General features: G+C 52.3%; 1 protein-coding gene across 5 annotated transcripts in view; it reads left to right on the forward strand.

Annotated features, from left to right (window-relative positions):
- STK40 (serine/threonine kinase 40) overlaps positions 1-13,800 on the forward strand; it is a 38,137-nt gene that overhangs the window by 4,038 nt on the left and 20,299 nt on the right. Inside the window, exons 1-2 of one of the 5 annotated variants that reach the window (XM_082656952.1) lie at positions 1,397-1,420; positions 2,489-2,570. The exons of 2 other annotated variants lie outside the window; for them this stretch is intronic. The gene's annotated coding sequence lies outside the window, so the exon portion shown is untranslated. Of the gene's footprint in view, positions 1-1,396; positions 1,421-2,488; positions 2,571-6,062; positions 6,071-6,741; positions 6,757-13,800 lie in introns of those variants that run through there. 2 more of the 5 variants (XM_082656949.1, XM_082656953.1) reach the window with 2 other exon arrangements.

Consider the following 13,800-nt stretch of genomic DNA (forward strand, 5'->3'; position numbering starts at 1 on the left):
CTTTGGTTTAAGGGAGGAAACACCGTTAGACCTGCATCTTGCCAGGAGCCCTCTGGCTGGCGGTGGGGGATGGACTGGGGATAGAACAAGTCTGGAGTCTCTGTAGGAGGCTTTTGCAGTAATCAAAGTGAGGGCTGGTGGGGGCCTGGATCAGGGTAGAGGCAGTTGGGATGCGGAGGAAGGGCATAGATCAGAGCTGTTTGGGGGGAAATCAACTGGACTCCGGGAGTGTTTGGCAGTGATGATTGAGGGAGGAACAATGATGGCAGGTGACCTTGAGCTTCCCGATTTGGCTGACAGAGTGAACGATAGTGCAGATATAGAGACGGCAGAAGATAATGGCCAGTGAAATCCGCCAGCTCCATTCAGTAAGCCCTCTCATGGGAGAGGGTCAGTTGCAAAGTCTGTGACACTCTGTCCAGCTTCGGGCCAGGCTTCTCTCTGGTTTTGCCTGCGTCAGCGCCTGGGAAAAGGGCAGCTTCCCTTCCTTCATCTTCCCCCTGCCCAGATTTGCCCAGGAAGGTGAACTTCTTCAGTATTTCAGAAACTCAAGTGGCTGAGTCTGCAAAACTTCTGTGACTTCCGCAGCCCTCAGATGGCCCTAAAGGGCAGCCCGTCAGTCAGGTGCCGTCCACACTGAATCAGCAAGTGATGGGTCCTGGACAGCAGCATGCCCTCAGGGGAGAGATGGCCGTTCCCAGTGCTCCTGGGGAGATCTTATCTAGAAAGAGACCTTGAGGTTGGATTTACTCCAGAGGCTGGGTCAGCCAACTCAGTCCCTCTTCTCCGGAAGGAGAGATGTCTGCCCCAGGCCACCTGGGACTCACTCAGAACCATCAGGGAAGTGAGAGGGAGCTGCCTGTGTGCCCTTATCCCCGTGAGCTCTACGGGAGTGCAGAGCTAGGCCTGAAGCAGACTGGGCTGCAGAGAGGGCTGTGCTGGTAGATGGGGCTTCAAACAGGCCCTTTGGAATTGGGGAGATTTTTGCAGGATTTGTCCCTGCATGTGTGGTGTAAAGAAGGTAGAAGAGAAAGTGGCCTGAGACAAGGGCATTTCTTCCTCCTCCACCTGCTCAGGTGAGACCGTGGCCTTGAAGGTGGCCCCGGGCCCATGGCAGCCCTGCATCTCCTCTCGGGATCTGTAATCAAGATCCGAGAAGGGAAAGGGTGGTGTTGCTTGCTTTGATCTACTTACTGTCTTAGAGATGTTTCCACTTTGTCTCATGCACGTCTGGGTCATTTTTGGCAATGTTGTGTCATTGTTTGTGTAATTTATTCAACAGACTCTCTGCTGATGAACTTAGGTTATTTTCGGCCTTTTGCTCTCCAAACAAAGCTGAAGTGACTATCTGCGTATGTGTGGTTTTTCCCACCTTAGGTATCTGCAGGATAAATTCCAAGAGGAGTTGCTGCTTCAAAGAGTATCCTTCATGTTCATTATTTTTAAAGTAATTTCTTGGCCCCCTTTTAATGAACTGGAGAAGCCTGATTTTCCCTCAGCAAGCAAAGATACACTTTTGGGTTGACATCCCTCTTCCCAAGGGACACTGAGAACCCCAGTGGCGGTCACCCTTTTCTGGCTCTTGGCAGTCTGTCTTGGTGTGAGTTGGGGTTCCCTAGAGCTTACGCAGTCCAGCAGTCTACAGGTCTGATGGTTTCAAAGAAACTCTAGTTGTTGGAAAGCACCAGAGAAACTGAGAAGGGCCCTTGTCATTTAGGATGAAGCTGTCCCCTCTACATCTGTTTACAGACCATCACCTCCTTGGCAAAAGAGAGCAAGGATCTTGTGGCTTTAGGGAGTCCGTGACCCAAGGGTCCAGACGGAAGAGAAAGTAGCCTGGACATGGCAGAGGGAACCGGCAAGAGCAGGACTGGTGTGCCTGGCGCCTGTCTTTGGGTTTAGGGCAGAGCTGGTTTGGGGTGTGATCAAGGGATAGCAGGTGCCTCTGGGGAGAGGCTTAGTTAAGCCTCTTGGGAGACCTTGGGACTGGCATAGCCCAAAATCCTGTGGGACTTTTGGAGCCCCACTGCTGGCATTGCCACCTTGGGAAGAGCAGGAATCCTGCCCCTTTTTGTAGTAGACATAGAGCCCCTGGCATTACCACGTTTGTGTGACTTCCATGGCTGTGTTCTCCTCCAACTCCGCTCCCAAGGTGGTCCCTCGTGAAGGAACAGGAAGGAAACCAGCCACAAAAGAAGGATCCCCACCACCTTCCAGGTCCTTTGCTAAGTACTCTACTATATGTATTGAGGCCTTCTCACAGTCTAAGGAAGGAGGGCTTGACTCTGTTTTACAGAGAACCGTCGGACACTGAGGGGTTAAGGAACCCTCAGCCAGCAAGGGCAGAGCCGGATTTCCAGCCCACACTCGCGTGACCCTAGAGCCCATGCCATCCCATTCCCCCATCCTGGCCAGGCTCTGGCCCCAGGAAGCCCAGGCCACATGGAATAAAGCCGTAGAGCTGGAAGGGACCTTGACAAAGCTGAAGCAGTCCCTTCTTTTTTCCTAGAAGAATGGAAACTGCCACTGCCTGGAGACAAGTCCTTCCCCTCCTGCCCCGTGAGTAGTAGGTAAGGAGACCTTCAGCCATGTCGCCCAGCACTTAAGGCTCAGATCGGACCTGGCTTCAGAAGCCAGTTCTGCCACTTGCTAGCTGAGTGACCTTGAAGAAATCACTTCCTATCTCCAAACCCAGTTTCCTCCAAAGTAGTAATGAGGATTAAACACAAGGTGTTATTGTCTGTGGCAGGTTCGGCCTGGTGCCTGGCCCGCAGTCAGGACCCAGGGGCTGGCTCCGGTGAGGCCTAGGTGAGCTCTTTGCTGGTGGGCCTGAGTGTCCCGGAAGAGGTGTTATGAACCAGCTTCCAGGTCTCCAGTTTGAACAGTTTGATGGTCTTCCCAGCCTTTATAGAAACCGGGTGGTGAACAGGAAGTTCCTTACAGGCAAGTTTACAAGTTACCTGAGAGAGTTTCAGTGTACCTGGAGTGGCGGTTTGTCCCTTCTGTCCCCCACTCTCCTGATGCAGCCTTGCATCAACATGCAGGCCCACACGTTCGGGGCATTCTCATGCCATACTCCCTCAAGTGTGCCTTCCCTAAGACCAGCCTCCCCTGATTCCATTACCACTCTTAATAATTCTAATGGGCTCAGAAACTTTTTTAGATTTTTCAAAATTATTATAGTAGCCTACAATGAAACAGGTAAACAATATAGAAGAATATAAAATAAAACTCTCCATCTCCTTTGGGCCCCTAGTTCTATTACCTGGAGGTATCCACTGTTAAGTTTCTTCTAGAAATTTCCTATGCATATTCAAGGGTGTGTATAATCATCTTTTTTTTTTTTACCCAAATGGGATCATCTTATACAAATAGTACTGCAGTTTGCTTTTGCTTTTTCATAAATTTATTTATTTATTTATGGCTGCGTTGGGTCTTCATTGCTGCGCGCAGGCTTTCTCTAGTTGTAGCGAGCGGGGGCTACTCTTCATTGCAGTGCATGGGCTTCTCATTGTGGTGGCTTCTCTTGTGGAGCACGGGCTCTAGGAGCGCGGGCTTTAGTAGTTGTAGCATGTGGGCTCAGTGGTGGTTTTGGCTTGTGGGCCCTAGAGCACAGGCTCAGTAGTTGTGGTGCACAGGCTCAGTTGCTCTGCGGCTTGTGGGATCTTCCCAGACCAGGGCTCGAACCCGTGTCCCCTGCATTGGCAGCCGGTTTCTTAACTACTGCGCCACCAGGGAAGTCCCCTGCAGTTTGCTTTTTTTAATGTAACGTATCCTAGACATCTTCATCTACCAGCAGGTGTGGGCCTAGTCTTCAAGGCTGCGTAGTAGTCCCCCGTCTGGACGTACCATGATGGAGTGAACCAGTCCTCTCTTGGTGGATATTTAGATTGTTTCCTGTCGGGGGGAGATGTGTGTGCGTTTTGATATTTGTGGTCTTGTCTTTGTGTTTTTTCCTGCTACCCAGGGCTCTCCAGGGACCCTTGTTGAGCACATTCATCTTGGTGAACTTGTGTGAGTGAACCTGGAGGATAAATCCCCAGAACTGGATGTGCTGGGCCCGGGGCAAAGGCATTTTCTTCTGCTTTGCTGGCTGTGGTTTCCCCTTGTCTTTTGCACACCTGTGGGGCCTGGGCAGGGGATTCTGAAGCGGTCAAGGCCCCAGGCCCTGCCCCCAGGAGCTCACCCTCTGGAGAGACACAGGCAAGCATGCTCTCACCCACCCAGGGGTAGCTCGTGGCTGGCCTCAGCACCTCAGAGCAGGTGAGGCCCTCGTGTGGGTCCACTTGTCTGAACGGCCCACTGAGGGCCACTCAGGGGCAAAGCCTGCTGTCTGCCTCTGTAATCTTGCCCACCAAGCAGCCACAGCCCGCAGCATTCAGTAAAAGTGCAGAAAGTGAACTGTATTGTTCACTCGCAAGGCTGTGAAATTTAATTGAATTTCATTTTTGATAGAGGCAGTTAAAGAAGGGTAGTTTGCTGGCCCCAATCCAAATTACCTTTCTCACGGGATGATTGTAGTGACTTTGGCTGTTAAAAACCATATAAAGAAGGAGAATCACATGAACCTGGCCCTGGCCCAGGCTTTCCCCTCTGTCGCTCTGGAAATCTGAGGCGGAAGGAAGGAAACGTAACATTTACCTAGTGCCTCCCACACGCTGGCTCCCCGCAGTCCTCAGGGAACCCTGGGCAGGTACAACACTGTCCCTCTCCTCTGGGTGAGGACCCCGTGGAGCAGAGAGACACATGTGTAGGACACGAAGGTGCTCTCAGGCCCAGCCAGCCCTTCTTTAGTCACTTGCTGCTGTCTCCTTGCCTGACTTGGGCCATCTTGGGTGTCAAGAACCTGAATTCGGGACTTCCCTGGTGGTCCAGTGGCTAACGCTCCATGCTCCCAGTGCAGGGGGCCCAGCTTCGATCCCTGATCAGGGAACTAGATCCCACAAGCCGCAACTAAAGTTCTCGCATACCACAACTTAAAAAAAAAAAAAAAGATCCCGAGTGCCGCAACTAAGACCCGGTGCAGCCAAATAAATAAGGAAATGTTAAAAACAAAAAGAACCTGAATTCCACGAGGGACCTGTGGCGGGCCTTGTTCCCACTGAGCAAAGCAATAACAGAGCAATAACTGATGGTTTGAGCTGAGGAGGGGTCCCCTTTGTTGCAGGGCAGGCTGGCACGACAGGGGAGGGCTGTCAGTGACTCAGTCTCCCATCATTGCACATGGCAGGAGGCCCCCCCCACAGAGCTGAGGGACCACCGGGAAGGTCTCCCAGCCAGGGTATTGGCCGCTTCCCCTGGCTACTTCTCTAAATAGGAGATACCAGGGCAGCACAGCCTGAGAAAGAGCTATTAAGTCTGTCCCTTCCTCTTCCAACACCCACACACAGTGACGGATTATGTGTTGTCACATCAGCTGCTTCCGGAGGCCCTTGGGAGGGGTGAGCTAGTGGCAGGGCTGGCGATGCTGCCCTGGATTCTCTCTGCGGGCTCTCAGAAAAGCTGCTGCTGAAGCCCTTTACCCCGTCCCAGGGACTGGTTTCTTACTCTGTTTATCTTTTCCCCAGAGGGGCCTCCAGGTCCACCTCTGTGTGCACAGCCCTGGAGCCTCTTCTCCCAGGACCACTCCGGGATACATCCTCCCAGCCCGGGGTCTTCAGGCCCACTCCCCTCCCCGTCTCTCCCCTCAGCCTTCATGGAGGCCACGGAGGAGCCCAGTGGGGCTTGCTCAGGGCAGGGGGTGAAGAGGGACACCACTGATTATGTAATCTCCTTGTGTGTGAATCTTGCCTTCTGGAGGAGACTAGAGTTGGACCTCCGAGCTCTAGATGGGTCTGGTGCGGATGTGCTGAGGGGGAGCAGGCTGGCCACTGGGCCCTCAGTCTGGCCGCCCCTCCCACTTCCCACTGGGCTGAGTCACTTCCTCTCTGGCGCTGCAGGTACTCTCCCACACACCCAGCACAGCAGCCTTCCGGGGGTGAGGTTCATCCCGGGCAAGAGAGGAGCTCCGGTTAGTAGCAGCCAGTTCACCTGTCACCCCCAAGGCAAGCGTTTAGAGAAGGATGTGATGGTATGTATTCCTGACAGATTGGAGCTATACATATCCTGCATTTTAAAATGAACAAAATCATCACTCTGTTTTGGAACAGTGGAGATGACAGCACATGCATGAATCTTTGTCATCAGGGAGTCCTGGCTAAAGCTGAGGGTTTACGAATCCACCTCCCCATCCCCCCAGCATCCATCCTGAGCACGGAAGCACATGGCTTCCAGTGGGTTCCTAGGGAGATTGCTTGCGGCCTTCAGGCTCCCAGGGAGAGGGTCCATGCCTGCTTCAGGGATGGCTGTCATTCAAACTCAAAGGAAAAGCCCTTAAACAGAGCCGCCTTCTCGCCAGCCAGCAGGAGTAGAAGAGAACAGGCCACAGGCAGCCTCCTCTGGCCCAGTCAGCTGGGCCAGGGCCTCTAGGCTTTGGCTTGTCAGCAGACCAAAAAAAGGGGGAAATCTTTACTTTATAAAGTTGTGAGAATTAAAGAAAATTTAGGAAACACTAAGAATGAACGGTTCCTGGCAAGCAGTAGGTGTCCATCAAATGCTAGTTTAAAAGGTATACACCTGGAGAGACTTGTCACCAGGGAGGTTACCTCAGCAAGGAGTGGGGAACGCTCGCCTTTCATCCAGCAGAGACCTCGAGACACCCCTCTTTTACAGATGATGAAACTGAGGCCCACGGAGAGTAAACGACTCTCACAGAGGGTAGGTGACCAGTTCTGGGTCGTAAAGCTAGTGAGTGATGGAAGCTGAAGTTTGAACCCAGGCCTACCTGACCCCAGAATCCATCTTGCGCTCCCAACTGGCATTTGGGTAGCTGGTCCATGGTTTGAAACGCCTGGTTCCATGGGCTGCGAATTTCTCTTGGTTCCCTGGGTTGACTTTGTGGATGAAGAGCAAGCCTGTAGGGAAGCTGAGCCACTAGTAGCAGCACATACATGTGAGTATTGAGGTGCAGTGAGGGTGGCTCCCCGAGTGCTCGGGTCAGGGAGGGGTGGGGTACACTGCCTTGTGGTCTGGTGGGAGGGGGTCTCAGTAACCCAGCCTCTGCGGCACCACAGATCGTCTTGGCTGCATCGTGTGTTGAGATTTCACACCCCCAGTCCCGTTGTTTCTTTCCAGGTGTAGTCAGCTAAATGCATAGCTGGGCCAGAAGGTCTGAGGGAAACGAGTGGCAGGAATTTTTCTGACCGGCAGAAGGACCTTCACACTACAAACCTAGAGTGGCCCAGAGGACCTGTCCCTGGTGTGAGGGGCAGGCCAGGCTGTCACTCACACACTCCCACACTTTGCTGCAGGAAAGCAGATTTTTTTGCTGGACTCAGCAGAAAGGGGGCTGGTCTGTCCCCTCGCCAGTGAGTGAGGGGTTGGTCCGAGGCTGCAGGCATGCTGCGAATGGGTTTCATTCCTCGGGGAGGTTGCCCTCCCGCAGCCAACACTGTCTAAGCACAACCCCTGGCTATCAGCCCAGAACCGCCCCGCCCCGGGCATCCAGGCATTTCTGACCTGGGACTTTTCCTGGACAGACTATTCCCAGCACCACTGCAGCCCAGTTACCTACAGCTGTGACCCCCTGTCTCTCTGGTCTTGGAGTCTGGCTCCTGTCACAGGCTGGTGGACCATCCGTACTTTCTTCTGGGTCCCGATCCAGCGCCTGGCTTCTCGTTGGGTCCTCTGTGTCCCCTGCCCCAATGTGGGCTTTAGTGCCTTCTGGGTGCAGAACAGACAGTTCTACACTCTCTGTTTTCTCATTCAGCAGTTTGCCAGGCACTGGGTGGGTGCAGGGAAGCAGAGATGAACTGGGGTTGCTCAGCCTGGAGAGTGGTGGGGACAGGGGAGCCAGACAATGGCTATGGCACGGTAGGAGTGGACAGAATGTGCTCTGGGAGCCGGAGGAGAAAAGGACCTGCTGCAGAAGGTGACACCAGTGAGGACTGAGGGAGAAGGACCAGCCAACCAGGGAGAGGAGGTCAGGGCAAGCGTGTTTATGGCGCACTCAGGGAACTGTGAGTCGTTTGGTGTGGCTGGATTTATGGGGCATATAAGGGCAGTGAAGCTGGATAGGTAGCCTGGGTCTGGCCAGGCTCACTGAGGAGTTTGGGTTTCTTCTTAAAGACCACAGGAAGCAGTGGAGGACCCCCACAGCAGAGACAGATGGAGGTACTGCAGGCCCAGGTCCCCGAGCAGAGGAGAAAGAGTAGCCTGCTGGCATGTTTGTCCAGCCCCAGTTCCACAGGCAGCTGAGGTGGGGGTCTTCTGATGGAGTTGCTCCTGCATCCTTCCTGACCAGCCTGGTGAAGAGCAGTGCCCCACCATCTTGCAGCGCGTGCAGAGAGAAACCCTGTGAAGAAGATGCGCTATAGAAAGACGCCACCAGGTGGCAGACCTGGAGATTGCACAAAGACCTCATTTCTTTTTCCCCCCATTCCTTTAGCGCAGTGTTCGGCCTGGAGAAAGGGGGGCGTTCAAAACTGAACTCCTGTTCGCGCCAGGCTGGCTCCGCCCAACAAGTATGAGATTCCAAATTTTGCCACTGTGAGCTGTGTACCCACAAGAAATCCCTATGAACCTGTGAATCCGGACAACAGATTCCTCCAGGGTCTTGGGAGTGGTTCCAGCAGGTTGCACTTTCTCTTCTGTCTCCGGGCACCTGAGAGTAAATTGCAAACATCATGACCCTTCACCTCTAAGCACTTTAGCATCTGTCACCTAAGAACAAGGACATTCTTCTGTATAACCACAATGCAGTTTTCAAATTCAGGAAATTTAAGATCGTATTATCTAATATACAGTCCATATTCAGATTCTGCCAATTGTCCAGGCATGTTCTGTATAACTTCTTCCTCCCAGGATCACCCATTTCATTTACTCGTCCCGTCTTCAATCTCCGTTAAGTGAGACTAGTTTTTCAGCCTTTCTTTAACTATCTGACATTGATGTTTTTGAAGCATACAGGCCTGTTCTGTTGAATGTCCCTCAATTTTAGTTTGTCTCATGATCAGATTGAGGTTATGCATTTTTGGCAAAAAACAAATAAATAACTTAACTGAGGTTGCATCATATCAGGAGTGACATGATGTCAGTTTGTTCTGTTATTAGTGATATAACTTTGATCATTTGGTTAAGGTTGCAGCTTGTTTTTTTTTTTTAATTGAGGTATATTTACACATGGTGAATTTCACAGGTCCTTTAACAGTTCAATCATTTTGACAAATGCACATACCCAGAGTTGTATCCTTTGATAGTAGAAGTTTTACAGCCCGGTATGTGTGCTCTGTCCCCCTCCCACAATCCTCTGCAAGAGATCCTGGACTAGAGGCACTAGGTCTTAGTTGCAGACTCCTCGCTGCCCCCCAACTTGATCATGATGAAGGACCCTTTTGGTCTGGCCCCATCATCCTGGACCGTCCCTTACTGCGCCTTGAGTTGATAGTTGCCAGCTGGTGCTCCAGCCTCTGCTCCCCCATAAACCAGTGAACAGAACAAGAGGATGAGATGCTGCGTGCCTCTGCCTGAAAGAACAGGCCTTCCCCTTGACCCGCAAAACAACTGTACTCTGCCCTCCACTACAGAATTATACCTGGTACTGCCCAGCACCCCTCTTCCTCCTCAGCAGCTCAGCCAACCCCCAGGCCTCCTGTCCTCCCCACACCCAGTTGAACATGTTACTCAGGCTGGCCATCAGGCCACCCACCCCCACCCCCACCCCGCCTGTAGTCTCAGGCCAGCAGACAGATGGCAGGTTCAAGGTCTCTTAAGCCTTTAGTCTGGTTACCGTCCTCCTTCTGCCCCCCACCCCGAGTCAGTGCCTAACTATCCCTTTCTCCTTGGGCAGGAAGAAAAATTCAAAGCTACTGTGTTTAGGCTAATAAAAGCACAATTTATCAAATTGTGGCCTATGATATGCCAGTAGGTACTCTTGCTAGCTCTTTCGCATGGGTTATCTCACTTAATCCTTAGACCAGCCTTGTAAGGTGGATGCTGTACTCTGGGTTGTGTAGGTACAGAATAAGTATCTCATCTGAGATCTCATCATTGTTAAGTGATGGCATGGTGCTGGGCTTGCAACCAGGTTTGGCTTACTCCAGAGCCCTTGCTCTGACTCCGAGCTTCCCAGCCAGTATGGGTTATGCAGGTCAAGATGGTGATCCCTTTAGCCCAGGAGTGACTGGGCTAAGCAGAGGACAGCTGGTGTCCCCAGGCCTTTCACCCCCAAGTGCTGTACAGATGTTTCTGTCTGTACTGTGGCATGGGAAAGACCGAGACGCATTGTTCTGACCACATCGTTCTGCTGCCTGAGTGTCCTATGGACAGAGACCCCTTTCTACCTCCCTCCTGGGGCCTGGTGCGGGTCTGGCCACACAGACCCTTAACTCCTGTGTGGCAGATAGGACTGAGGCCAGGGATGGGTGGGAGCATCTGTGCTCATTTCCGCGTGCCGGGTGGGCTGGACAGAGGGGCGAGGTCCCTGCCTTCGGTAGACACTACCAGAGATAAAGTCCAGAAGACAGAGGCCTACACAGCTCAGGACCTTTTTACTTGTTTTGTTTTCACAGAGCCAGGAAACATGGGGGTGGGGATAGGGACTGCTGACAGGGACAGCTTGAATCCTGACACCATCAGCTCAGCCTGACCCTGCAGTGTGGACAAGTCCTTAGGCTCCTAGCAGGCATTGGAAGCTGCTGACAAATCGTGGCTACCAGCTGTGGTGTCATCACACACATACACAGACGTAGCGCACCGGGCCAGGGTCTGCTGCTTGCTCCTTGCGGGGACCGCCCTTGCACTCTGCCTGCACTTGTTCGGTTTGCAAGGTCACCCATCTCTCCAGGAACCCCGAGGTTGCAGCAAGAAGCCTACAGCGAGAATGAGTGCAGAACTCTGCGCGTGTGTGCAGGCCCCATGCTGCCCCTCGTGTTTGGGGGCTGGGGGCTCACGCTGGCTCTGCGCTTGTGAGTGTCTGCCGCCTGGGCCCGCGCGTCTCCTCCTGTGTGGAGGCCTGTGGGCATGCTTCCGGGTGCGAGCAGTGGGCCCCTCGTTGCCTTGACCAGGCTTCAGACTGAGCCTTCAGTCAGGCTACAGCCAGGCTTTCAGACTGAGCCGGGAATGCCTCTCTCTTTGCAGCCCACCTCCTTTGGGGGTTGGTGATATGTCTACCGTGTTGAACCATACCCTGCTATAGGGTGCCCTGCCTAGCTCTGCCCTGCCCAACTGTCCTGTACCCTGTCACACTACAGCACCGGACTGGGCACGATGGGCCTTAGAACCTTATGTGGTGCTGATGGCCCCGCCTTCGTTTCCTTCTGGGAGAGCTGGGCTCACATCGCCCAGCCGCTTTGGGGCAGGATGACCTTAACAGCAAACTGACAGGGTAGGGCCGGCATCCTCTCCTCTGGGCATGCTGTGATGGCGGACACAGAGCAGAGGCCCACGACTTGCTCCCCAGGTTGGGCCAAGCAAAGGGAATCTCCTGCTTGCAGGGTGGAGGAGCGCAGCCTGCGGGCGGGGATGCCTCCCTCCTGGCCTCACCCCTCACACCCACTGTTGCCTCACTGAGCCTCCTGTTGAATCCAGGTTCTAAAGAAACTGGCGTTGACTTGGGAGGACAGCACGTGGAATAGTAGCCAGATTTAAAGTTCCAGAGACTTCTAAACCAGGCTTGCTGAGTTCCTGGCAAGCTGAGCTGTGGGCCCAGGAGACACCAGGCAGATGGCTTCCCCTTAGCCAGGCTGGGCCAGGGCCCTTCACCCCAGCCTGAGGACCAGCATCTCTGGAGGGGCCTGGCCCCAAGCCCTTCTGAAACCAGGGTAGCCAGAGCTTCCACATCACAGATCTCACTGGGAAGCCAGGATGCCTCAGAGCAGCCTCCCCGTGGGAGCATCTATGGGCCATTTGAAGGTGTGTCTCTGGAGGGGGACACATCAGGATGATTTGGGGGGACAGGAGGGGCTTGTCTTTGCTCATCCCACCCGCGAGCCCGCAGCAGCTTCCAGTTGCCCTGAGCTGCCTCCTCGCACTGCTTGCATCGCCTTCACCAGCTCTGGCGGCGTGAAGGGATGTTCAGGAAGGGAAACAGCCTTGCTGCCACTTCGCCTGCCAGCATCTTTTCCCTCTCCCTGCCCATCTGCTCTCATCCTTCTGTCTGCCTACATTTTGGAGCAACTCCCATGCCATTTGCTTGAGTTGAATCCTTAGTGGGGTGGGTGGGGTCAGGCTGAGCCCCCTCACTGTCTGTGCTGCAGCTGCTCCCGGCAAACTGCTGTCTAGACCATGCCTGTGCGTGGGTACCTAGGCAGCGTCTACACAAGTACGGTGACACCACGTGGTGCTCTCCTAGGAACTGGGAAGAGAGAGGAGTCTTAGCACTCCAGGGAAGGCAGAGAACAGCACCAGAATGGTAATGAAATCAACCCATCTACCAGGGCAGGGCAGCTGCAGCACAGGGCTGCTGACCCAATAGGAACCATCAGCAACTGGAGGGAAGGCGTCCAGCCATTCATAGAGTATCTGCTGGGCCAGGCACTGGGGGTAATGGTTTTATGTAATTTTTTTTCTTTTTTTCTAGTTCTGAGGAATTTTTAGTCTACTAGTGGGGAAAGGACATTAAGCATATAAGCACACAAATAAATACATAATCACAAAATATGGAAAGTGCTATGAATGAAAATTACAGGATACCGAGTGAGACTATGACCCATTGGTGTTGGGAATGTCAAGAAGGCTTCTCTGAGGAAGTGACATTCACATTGAGAAGGATGCGTAGAAGTTAGCCAGGCAAAGAGTGGAAACACTGTTCTAGACACATTACTGCTGAGCTTTTTAGGATTTTTCTAGAAACAGTTGTGTTCTTCCCTGCTTTTGTGTGAATGACTGAATCTACTTCCGGCATGAGCCTCTTTGGCAGAAGTCACAGCTGAGCCTAACCATGGCTTCTGCTCTGTCTGGGGACTGTCAGGGCCTACAGAGTTACCTGATCCTAGTTACTCTCAGGATGAAATCATGGGTCTGCTCCTCGGTGGCACAGCTCTGAAGACAAATTAGGGCTTGATGGGAGTCAAACCTGGTAGATTGGACTAGAAGGGCATCAGGCCATCTCTCCTACTTTCGAGTTCACTGCATGGAGTCAGTCTCCTGGGGTTTAGAATAAGGGCCAGAATGGCAGCATATGAAGTTATAAGCTAACTAGCGAATACACACCTGTTATCATAGTAGGGACACCTTCTAGGCATAAGAGCAAAAACAAACTAAAGGAAAAGAAGACTATTTGACTACATAGACATTTAGTCTTTTTTAATTAAAAAAAAAGTTAAAAGATTAAGAAAAGCTACATCCTATGTCAGTTATAGCCTTAATATATAAAGAGCTCCTAAAAAATCACTAAGACTAATACACACAAAGCAGTAAAAAAAGTAGAAAAAGAATGTGAACTGGAAATTCATAAAAGAAATAATACATATAGCTAGTAAGCATGTAAAACAAGTCCAACTTCATGAATAATTAAGGAATTATGAAATTAAACAATGATATACTTTTTATTACTCATCAAATCAGCAGCTTTTAAAAATACTCATTCCTGGTGCAGGTTCTGGGACTTACTCTCTCACACTGCTGATGGTATCAATATATAAATTGGCACAGCCTTCCTGAGAGCAACCTGGCAGTGTATGTCACACACCTTTAAAAATGTGTGCCCCATTTGACCCTGTAGTTCCATTTCTTGGAGTTTATCCTGAGGGAGAGAGGCAAGTG

The sequence above is a fragment of the Grampus griseus genome (genome assembly GCF_964374135.1).
Source record: "Grampus griseus genome assembly, chromosome: 1".
NCBI classification, from domain to species: domain Eukaryota; kingdom Metazoa; phylum Chordata; class Mammalia; order Artiodactyla; family Delphinidae; genus Grampus; species Grampus griseus.